General features: G+C 44.4%; 1 long non-coding RNA gene across 1 annotated transcript; it reads left to right on the plus strand.

Moving 5' to 3' along the window:
- The first annotated feature begins 735 nt into the window (after positions 1 to 735).
- LOC135297215 (uncharacterized) lies at positions 736 to 11,144 on the plus strand. The gene is made up of 3 exons (XR_010359256.1): positions 736 to 963; positions 5,340 to 5,515; positions 5,883 to 11,144. It is a non-coding gene; the product is annotated as an uncharacterized LOC135297215 (long non-coding RNA).
- Positions 11,145 to 11,392: the final 248 nt, after the last annotated feature.

Raw genomic sequence — 11,392 nt, forward strand, 5'->3', positions numbered from 1 at the left:
TGTGCTTTGCTCTTTTATGTGCTGGTCTACTTATTTTACATTCTGCCTTTTTTTTTTTTCTTTAACTGGTGAACTGCTTTAGACTGCAGTGAACGAAGCACAGTGTGCTTTCCTCTCTGCTCTGTCATGGTAGGGCTGAGGAAGGAGGTTTGAAGTAGTCCTGCAAAGCAATTGCAAATAGCACACCCTGAATTAGGATATTGGCCAGTGCCGCTTGCCAGGAGAGAGGGAATGGTGCTCGCTTCCCCCCACGCTTGTCCTTCAGCGCAGTCCGCCCCCACAGCTGGTTCTTCCAAGCCGGCCCAGCGGAACTGATTTCGCGGTCCCACTCCGGGGCTGTTCTTGCCCCCTTCCCTGCCAGGACCTGGAGGCAGAGGACAGCAATCCCCGCTTCCCATTGCCCCCCCACCAGGTAAAAGCCTGAGCCCTCGGATGGCTCTGCTCCAGCAGCCTCGGGAGCAGCCGGGATCCCGGATGGCAGCGGGCCGGGGGTGCCCCAGCGCGGCCCCGGGCCGGCTGCCTGCCCAGGCCCGCGGGGCGGTGCTGGCCCCTCGCCCTGAGGGGGCTGCCGGCCGGGGGCCTGCAGCCGCGGCCCCTGCGCTCCCCTAAAAACCCCAAACGCCGAACCGTGTCGTGTTCGCCGCGTCTTTTATATTGGAGATTAGAATCGCCTCTTTGTTGCTATGGAAACGCTGCGTGAGAGAAGTCGACCTCATTATGAGTTGGGATGAAAAGTCCTTGGGGGTGGGTTCGGCACCCAGCGCCCTTGCAGTGGGGAGAATGGGGCTGCGGGATCTGTGGCAGGGGCGTCGCTGCTTTTGCAGGGATCCTCAGCGGTTTGCGGAGCTTGTCAGCCTTTCCCTTCAGGCTCATCAGGCCAGAGACAGCCCCTGCTCCTGGACCATTTCCCTTGGGAATCGGCTCAAGAGTCGTGGCAGCATCACTTGTGCGCCTGGACTGCAGGTGCCTTGCTTCAGCGTTTGTGGAGGCTGTCACTGCAGAGGCAGCGGGGCCGCAGCAGTGAGCTGGATGAAAGGCCTGAGTGTTGTGAGGGGTCTTTGCTTCTGGTGCCCGTGAGGGCCCTGGCATACACTGTGTGTGCCTTCCCCTCAAGTCTGGGCTGCCCCCTCTGAGCCCAAACTGTCCCTGTAGGTGTGCCTCATTGTTAGCGTTGTTAGTACCCATCCAAACATCCTGCTGCCTCTGCTCATCCTTGCCACTCAGGTTTGTCTCGTCCCTTCCCTGGCCTTCACTGCTCATTCTCCTCTTGAACTCCTTCCTGACAGCATTTCTGTGCCCTTGTTGCACAGCTTCTTGTGGCAATTATTGCTGCCCATCTTGAGCTGCAAACACACTTAGGAAGCAACTTTTTTCCCTGAGTGACAAAAACCACCCCAAACTATTATTTTTCTGAGTTTTAGGCAAATTTTTCTTCTCTTGGTGGAGGAAAAGAAATTGGAACTTGCTGTAAATATAACAGTTGTAAAATCTGATGGCTCTTCTCAGTTATTCCATCATGTTGCTGTTGGGCAAACTGCCTGACATGGAGTGTGTGCTGAGTTCCAGCTCTGGTATAAACTCCTCAAGTGGGGGGACAGGCAGAACTCATACAGCAGGAGAGGATGAGGCAGGGGGTTCTACAGGGGCTGAGCCAAGGCTGAGTGTGGCATGTGCTCAGGGGTGGGGTCTGTGTTACCCTGCTGTGTCAAAGCTGGCATTTGTTAAAAGGTAACCCCATGGAAGATTTTGTGAACTACAGTTTCTTAGCCTTTCTGGGTCTCAATTTCAGGGTATTTGGAGAAAGGCTGGAAAAATGATAGTATTTGCCAATACTGATACTAAAACCAAGAAAAACAGCCCCCTTATTTTCCTTGTTGGTGGGTTTGGGGACTTCTCTTCTCTTCTCTTCTCTTCTCTTCTCTTCTCTTCTCTTCTCTTCTCTTCTCTTCTCTTCTCTTCTCTTCTCTTCTCTTCTCTTCTCTTCTCTTCTCTTCTCTTCTCTTCTCTTCTCTTCTCTTCTCTTCTCTTCTCTTCTCTCCTCTCCTCTCCTCTCCTCTCCTCTTCCTCTTCCTCTTCCTCTTCCTCTTCCTCTTCCTCTTCCTCTTCCTCTTCCTCTTCCTCTTTTCTCTTTTCTCTTTTCTCTTTTCTCTCCACCCTTTCATTACATTTTCCAGTCATGGAGCAGCCACAATGTTGTTTTCAGTGTTCCTGATTTTGCTGGAGGAACTTCAGTGTGCTTGGTGAATGTGACACTGGTGCTGCTGCAGCAGCTCCTTTGAAGACAGTGATGCTGAATGTTCAGCCAAACCCTTCTTTTTCATCTGCAATGCCCAGTAGTGAATAGGCTTACATAAATATAGCTAGACCAGTTTGACACTCTCCATCTTTCCCTTTTGACAGTCTCTTGACTCTTGTAATGCCATAATTTTGCTATTATTTGAGTCGATACACACTCTTCTATTGTACAGCAGTCCTGGATTTCTCTAGTGAAGAAAGGAAACAAGGAAGCCAATTGCTGGTAACTCTGAATGCCTAAAGAAAATTACATGAACCAATTCTAATCTAAAAAGCTGTAGTATATAAAAACTGTCTGAGTCTTCCTTTTATAGTCTAAAGAAACAAAACCACACCTCCACTTCCCAGCTTCTTTGATGGTCACATTGAAAGCAAATTAGTTGCATTTATATTATGATATCTGAATTAAATTTGTCTGATATAGCTGAGATGTCACAGCCCTGTTAACTACAGATGCTCTATAATACAGTGTCTTTTTAAAAAGGCAGGTAGGATAAAATAAAATACGATTCTTTGTCTACTGAATGGATTTTTCCTGTGGGAAACAGTGAGCAAACCAAATCTTTCACAATGACTTCAAAAGACAGCAGAGAAATTAAATAACTAGAGACACTGTCCTTCATGTATTCATCTCCTCTAGCCCAAAGCTCAGAGACCTTCCTACACTCATTTCTAGTCTTTGAAAAAATTAGCATTTCACAAAAAAACAGCAGAGCTCTACAGCTCTCAGCAGTGATTTCTGTTGTTCTGTTTTGTCATTCTGTTTGCATGCTCAGTTTTGATAAATTATGTTCTTCTTGGGTTGGGTCAAAATGTATTTCTGTAATGAATGAATGTACTTCTTGCTATAAGATACCTTCTAAGATTCCTGTCTTGTGAGGTGTTTAATTATACAGAATCATCCTAGAAAATACTAACTGATGTCTGGGTCCTGAAGCAAGTGTGAATGAAAGATATCTGACCTTGTAATTGTGGGCTAGAAAGGAGATTGTGGGCCAGCTTGTGGGCTGGCCACAGACCCTTATGCAGAGACGCTGCTTTTTCTGTTTTATAAATTCTTCACGAGTGTGACGTCTCCCATGGTAGTAAGCAGTTTCAGAGACTACAGACGCAGACTTCAGCGCTGTTTCTGGGAGTTTCTAGGTGGTTTTAATGAGGCACAGAGGTAATTTTGCAGAGTCATGCTGCAAGTAGATGTACCTGTGAGCGCCAGTGTGGGACTGTGAAAGAACTGGCTTTTTTTGGAGTGGCAGATAGAAGAGAAAGTGACAGTCTGCAGAGAAAATCTGTGTGCAGCCTCCTCATGGGGAGAAAACATGAGCTCTTGGAGCATCTACTGAAAATTCATAGAGGGCGAAGGATTTAAAAGTGAAAGGAAAGGCAGAAAAGAGAGAAAGATGAAACAAATTGTTCTAGAAACTGCAGAAGTTAAAAATTGCAAGTCTTGATTCCTCTCTCTCCCTCTGCCTCGAATCCCTCTGCATCCATGAGATGTCAGTGATTCAAACTGACATAGGGAAAACTGGCGATAGAGAGGGCAATGTATGTGGGCATGTATTTAGGATTTAGGTAGTTGGTATTTGTATATGCATTTATCAAGGCAGAGATATACAGAGCAGCTATATATGTGGCTGTGCTGTTGCCATCATATAATTTACAGTTCCCAAGGATTATGAGTAGTTCCTGTGTTACTTCTGTCATTATCTTGTGGGATGTGTGACCTGAGGAGTTTTGGGTGCTTGAAATAACCACAAAGTGCTCCTAGTCTTTCATCTAGCAATTCAGATAAGCACGTCTGTGATTTTAAGTGTATGAAGAACAGAGTGAAGATGTGCTTTGAATGATGCCTATACCTCAATGCTTTGCTGAATAAGGGCAGTACAGCAGAGTAATGAGCAAAAAAAAAACCACCAAAAAAACCCCAAACAAACAAAAAAAACACACAAAAAAACCAACCAAAAAAACCCAAAAACAAAAAACCCCAAAGAAAACCCCAAAAAGCAAAAAGCCAAACTAAAACTACTTATTGGGCTATATTTAGGTCAGGATCTGCAGTTCATTTCTCTGGACACCTGATGCCTCTAGCTAACTGGCATGACTGGGCTGCTCCAGGAATGATATTTTATTCCACTGATCTGACAACACCCATCGTTTTCTTATACACAAATGTCCATATCACTAAATCACCTCTGCCATTGTTAGTGCTAATTGGCTCCCTGACTGTAACCTCAGAGGAGCTTGATAAGCCTGAATGGAAGCTAAAGGCCTGTCTCCCCACAGAATGGCACTGGAACAACCTGTGAATATATAACAACCTCTGCTTTCACATTATGCTCCCTCGTCTCACTACAGAGAGGCTTTCAAAAGCCAGGGCTATCACCCTCACCATTTTCTGTCAGGACTGAGTTTGCCCACCCAGAAGTTAAAGCATACTAGCCACTGGTAAATGTTTGCTTTCCATCATATTTTTCTGCTGGTGGGTGCCTGTGTGTGCAGCCGAGTGCGCTGGGCAGGCTCCAGCTCCTGGTAAACAAGAGAGACAAAATGGGGATGTGAGCAGAGTAGGAATGCAGATGGGTGTTGGCATGAGGTCAGATGCTTTTACAAAATACCACCCTTCATTTAAGCTGTGTCATGCTTTATGATGTGTCATATCTTATGATGGATTAGACAAAGCTAGCAATTTTTTGGCAGGCTGAACAAAGCTTATGCAAGAGTAGATCTTTTTACTAAAATTTCCCTTTCAGAACCCTTCTGAGAAATTCTGAATTGTCCTAGAAATTCTGCTCTACATGTAGAAGTTCAGTGTGTAATCCTGAACAGATCGTAAGTGTTGAACAGTAATTCTTTGAGGACTAGTAAAAATGTATTCTTTTTCTTGCAAAGAAATTTTTTTTATCCTTTTCCAAAAGGAGTGATGAGCTTCTCCTATTAAGAGAACAAGAGAAAGGGAGAAAAGGAGTGGCAGAGCTGACATCTGTAGCTCCTGCATCTGAATTGGGCTCCATCATTTATTTTATATAACCAGAAAATCTTCTTTTGAGAAAGGAGAAATGGAGCAGGCTGTGGAGAATGGAAGAATCAAGATTTTGTTCCAAGGAAAGTGAAGGAGGAAAACCAAAATTCTGCCAACAGAAAACCAGTGTTTGTCCTCTGTCACTTTCATTGCCATCCCACCTAGTACAGTGGAATCCCAAAGGGAAACAGAAGTAACCAGAAGGTACAGAAGTATTTTCATGTGTTTTCAAAGCATGTTGTCAGTCAAAGCTATTTACATTCTCTCTTTATCTTGTCAGTTGTAGGCCTTGAGGGTTTCTTGTCTTTTTGCCTTCAATGTATGTGGGTGAATTGTGGCATCCTCTCTGCTCCCCTCCGTCTTCTTTAAGGTCTCTGCTTGATTTCCCAGTGAGATGCACATAGATTTTCTATTTGGCAAAATGTGGCATCACTATTCCACACTCCACTCTAAGTCTTATGTGTCAGTCTCCTTCCAGCTTTGCAGGTTTTGTTTGCATAAACGAGCGGATTGCAACAAAAAGAATCTGGATTGGCAGCTCTGAAGACTTTAATCCTCTTTTCATCCACAGGGCAAAAATAATGCAACAACAATGTGACTGGGATGACTGCTATGCTGGCTAACACCAGAGACCAAACTGGGGAACCTCCAGAGCTTAAAAGCACAGCCCCTTTTATAACCTGAGCTGAGGCAAGAGGTCTGCAAGACACCTGTAAGCTCTAGGGACTGGGAAGGCAGAGGGAGGGGTAGGCTACAGCTGGCTCCTCAGTTACATGAGCTCGCTCTGGAAATTAACTCTTTCCAAGTGTCTCGGCTTTACAGCATTGCAAATCCTGTGCAAGTCACTACCTAAGTGATAACAGTATCTTACTGGCCATACCAGAAACTGGATTTAGTCCTAAGCCTGAGGAAGACTAATCCTGAACTCAAGTTAATCTTAGATTCTCTGCAGATGTTACTGGCAAGTTTACCGGGCTTGTTCTACATTAAGGATTCTGTCATGGTTACAAGGTTAATGGCATTCCTGGCTGTTCCTGATGTCAAGCTCTTGGACGAACTGGGTAGTCATTCTCCTGTGCCTCATCTGGAATCCCCTGTGCAGAAAAAGAGCTGTCCTGCAACAGGTCTTCCTCAGAGTTCATTGAAAATACAGAGATGGGAGAGGCAGGCCTGTAGTCCATTGTCTTCTTCAGGATCACTGGTACAGAAATGATTAATGGATGACATTAGTCCACATCTCTCCTTGACAATCTTGGGCTATGGGAGATTCCACAGAGTCTTGGTACATGACCAAGCTCTCCCTTACTTTTTAAGTATATTTTCTAACAAGCAGCCTGTGTATTCTTTGCTGCAGGTTAAGGTTCCATAGGGTGTGTTGGTGATTTCCTGCAAACCTCCTCTCTTATTCATGCCTTTAAATCCTGTTTTTGTGCTGGAGGTTATTCAATTGTGTAAAATCCCATGCATACCCCTTGTCTAATGCTTTCCTTCCTCAGACCATTTCTACAGCCTGTTAAGGTCATTCTGAGTCCTGACCTTGACAGGTATGTACGTGCAGCCCCGTGCAGCTTAGTGCTAGCAAATTTAGTAAGCATAATCTCTCTTCCATCAAGCAATCTGTAGTGAAAAAAATGCATAGAAGCAAGCCAAGGACAAGACATACAGAACAGTTTTGGAGAAACAACAGTGGCAAATAACTGAAGGCAGATGATATGATTCTCAAAGCTAATACTTTTTGGTTTTGCACTAAGTTCCGAGATCTGGGAAATTCCTATTTTAATTAAAGGTATTTTAAAATATTTTTTAATAATGTTTTCACTAGCTGTTGTACCAGTTGGATCTCAATCTCAAGGTTACATTTCACCATTCTGAAATTATTTCACAGAACAGAGTGGCTCTACCACAGCCTTGATTAGCCCATGGGTCACTTCCAGACAGGTGGCTTATCTCTCACTGAGAGGGCTGCACTGCACTGGCTCCAGGGCTGGCTGTGCCAGCCAGGCATCACGCTGCCTTCACCAGCTAGAACATGGGCAACTGCTCTCACAGTGAGAATCAGTGGTAGAAAACATAGGATCTTCCCAGTAAGGTGGGAAATGTGCTGCTGTGTAAACTTTGGCAGCGTTTAGCCCCAAGATATCGAGTCTGATCTGGGGAGGAGGCTCCACTGTGATGAGTTCTGGCACATAAGTTTCACAGACCCAGCTGATACCTGCTCATTTAGAGAATAAATAAAACAGGATTTAAGAATTAGTATGCCTTTTTTTTTTCTGGATGGTGATGTCAGGCCTTAAGAAAGGTATCTGATATAATTACTTGTAGAAAACTACAGACAGATAAGCAGCTTCCTGCTTTGTCCATCTCTTCCTACTCCCAACTTGACATTGAAAAAATACACAGCTGAGGACCCTTGTGGGAGGTGACACAAAGCAGGAGTCTGACCTTCTGTTTATATTTCACCTGTGTAATTTATTCACTCTGTAAGCAATTGTCTTGAGTGTCCTGAGCCACAGTAGTAAAAGAGGAGCAAAGTTCCATCCATTCCTCAACAAATTTCTCAAGAGACTGGGAGACCTTCAGTAGACTGACTGATCTCACAGCCTCCTGAGCAGGTCAAGGCCATACCATCAGATCAACAACTTGAGGAACCACAGAGCTTGTCCCAAGCCAGTGGCCAAATGTTCTGGCAGTCCTAAAAGTAACATTGGCCACTGGGCCCTTCTGTAGGTGGTGAGAAGGAAAAGATGCCGATGACGCACATCTCAGCCCAGATACGTGTGAGCTGTCGTGCTTATCGTTACCATTGTTCATTTGCTGCAAAGCAGGTGTTAGCTCAGAAAAAAACCCATAAAAGCTGCATTCTGGATTGTTTGTTCCTCGTTAAAATGATCTGGGCCCCCGTGGGCATGTGTTGTCTTAATATTCTGGTGCTGAGAAGTGCCGCGTTTTCATAATGAAAGCTGTTGCAGGAAAGCAATTCCGACCTCAGATAAAGGGAGAAGATTACACTTGCCACTCGAGTTATGGTATTAGAACAACTGATTTTATTTGTTTTCATTTTCCCTGTCAGCTGCTGCTGAACCTCTATGCAATGTTCTTCAGAGATGTTAATTGTATTTTGTGTGTCTGGATCCCCCTAAGAAGTGACAAACATTTTCAGTCACAAATTGGATGTCTCTTTTCATTTAAACATCAACTAGGAAAACTAATTTAAGAATGGTGAAGCTGTTGTTCCAGCAAGGGCCCTAATATGTGATAGAAGCTGACAGATAGATTTAGGGATGTAAAGCAACAAATTTCGGTGTTGGGAATGTAAATCTATAAGATATTCACTTAATTTTTCTCTCAGCTGGGTCATGACTGAAGAAAAAGAACCACATGTATGCAGTAGGACAAAATAATAAAGTAACTTCATTCAGTTTTCAGGGGTAGAGTCACATAACTTAGGTCCAGCGCTGAAGTGGACAGAGCAATTTTTGGACAAAGTTCCTGGAGACACCTATGGATGCCTTTGCTTTAAAAAAGACTGGATTGCTTTTTTAAAAGTCTTGAGTGAAAAGGAGAAAATAACAGATAAATAACATGCAAAGAGATGAGGAGAACATTGAGTACATGGATCTGTGCAAAGTGGGATGAGGGAATAAATTGCGGGTCCTCCAAACAGCTGAGCTGCTGAGTGGAAATGGAAGATGACCAGAAGCTACACTTCTGACAGAGGTGCCTAGGCAAATCCCCTAACATGACCCAAGGCTTGTGAGGCTTGCACCTGAGTACAGTACAGTCTGAGTTCCCTAGATCTGGGAACTCAGCACCAGGCTTGACTCTGTCAGCAACACAAACAAGTATTTTAAGAAGAGCTGCCCTCCCCTTACTGGGAGAATTCACAGTGCTGAGCAAAGATGAAATGAAGGTGCTCAGCAGGTATTAATGATTCTCTCAGATGCCCTGGAGAAAAAAGACCCCAGCAGAGCACATATCCCTCTCCCAGGCACCTCTCCCTTCCTACCCTCTGATTCTGTATGGTTAGATGACATGTGGTAAAAGAGCACGTGAACATCAGGAAGGCAGTGGAATATTTTCCTTTTGTTTGCAAGTCAGTGTCCAACACGGGTTTCAGAGCTGGAGTTCTCCTCCCATGAGTTCAGGGTCTGTTGCTCATGGTTCTGTTTCAAGCTAGTCTGGGTGTGCTCCAAGCAGAGGGAGCTTTGCAGCATTTAGGCAGCAGACACTTTCTGACAGGTATTGTGCTCTCCTGTGAAATGTGCAACAGTCCTTGACCAGAGTCAGTCACTGTGTTCTTCGGTAAATGCTTGAAGGTGACTCCAAATGCATGTCTAAGTGACATTTCTCTTGTCTTGGTGCTCAAGAGAAAAGAAACCATCCTGTAGTTGCTGGAGCAAGACTGTCAGCTGCTGTGCATCCTATCAGACCATGGCCTCAGCTTACACATTATGGGATGGGCTTTCTTATCTCTAGGTTGGGCAAAGCAAATTTCCAGCCTCATAGTCCTTTGTCTTTCCCTGTGGCTCCAATAACTTCTCAAACAGGAAGTTCAAAGGACCTTAAAGCAACCTTGATCCTCCTTTTTGGTTGATGCCAGGTACAGCATAAACCCTTGTGGAGAACAGTTGCCTGTTAACAGAGAAATTACTGTGACCAGCAAGGAGGCTGAGGGGACAGGGACTGCCACACTGAAAAATCTTTCTGGAGCAGCTGCATGTTCAGCCCATGACATGAAGGAGTCACTAAGAGCTTCCTTATTTATTTTCTAATTTTCTATTTCAGGCAATAGGCAGAACTGCAAGAAAGCTAATTCTGAGGGGAGGTGGCTCTGCCTTCATCCCTCAGGGTATAACTCATCAGGTACAAAAAGCACACAGCATCTCCCAGAACTTCCTGTGGACTGTAAGTCAGGTTCTGGAAATTTCACCTGTGCTAAGCATCATCTTCCTCCACAAGTGGTCCTCCTGCAATCAGTGCAGTAGGTTCCTACCTGAGTGAGGAAGTCAGACAACAGCTGGTCCTCAAGAGCTGTGAGTTAAAAGTGTAGCAAGCAAGCTGATTTCCATAAAAATGGAAATGAGTCAGAGAGGGGAGAACTATATTTGAGTGCAAATGCAAGCAATTAGCTCAAAGCCATTACTGTAATGGCTAGAAAGACTTTTTTTTTAATTATCATTACTGAAATGCATTAGCAATATCTTTTTTTAAAAATGTAAGTATACACAGTACAATCCCATCTATCTGCCAGAGCATGAAGTAACCCCATTTCAGTGGTACGTGCAGAGGAGTCTGTGGAAACTCTTAAGTACAAACAGAACTTTACACAGGAATATGAATGAAGGCATTACCGGGGAGAACTTGAGAAAGGCAGCTGTGATTAGTACCAACACAAATATTTGCTCAAATAGGAAGCTGGACTTTCAGAACAATTTCTAAGAACACCTGCCTGGCCTTGAGCTGTGCTGATGCTCCTCTTCCCCAGAGCACTGCTTTTCTCTCCTTCCCCAGCAGAGACTTTGGAGGATGCCTGGCTCAGGTACAGAGCTCACAGGTCCCATCACAGGACGTGGCAGCACAGGGGACATTCAGGATCCTGCTGGTGTGGATGCTAGCCGGCCAGGGAGAGAGAAACTGCAATCGTTTCTCACAGTGGCTTGTGAGATTTTTTAGGGAATTGTGAGAATGTGATAAGTTGTTCGTAGGTGGTGTTTTTCCACCTTGTTTTCCTGTTCTTCTCAAGGATGGTGTGTGAGAAAGATGTTTTTTATTAAGTAGCCAATCGAGTGGAATGCATCATACCAGTCTATAAAAACTGAAGATTCTTTTGTAATAAAGCCTTCTTTTCTCCTCTTGCATTTGGGTCATTTGTCTGTTCTTGTGTCATTCTTGGTGCAAGGGTGACACTGGTGGTGTGAGGGATGTGTGTTGAATGCAATGGTACTCAAGGTACTCTTGGACAGCCTTGGATTTTTGTTTAAAGAGAGTCGTCTTGCCACTTCATCTATTCTCTGTAGTTACATTTGCAGCTACATGGTTAAAATAGATGGTCAACAAATAAAAATATTTTTCTGTGAATAT

Source organism: Passer domesticus, chromosome 3, assembly GCF_036417665.1.
Source record: "Passer domesticus isolate bPasDom1 chromosome 3, bPasDom1.hap1, whole genome shotgun sequence".
Lineage (NCBI taxonomy): Eukaryota > Metazoa > Chordata > Aves > Passeriformes > Passeridae > Passer > Passer domesticus.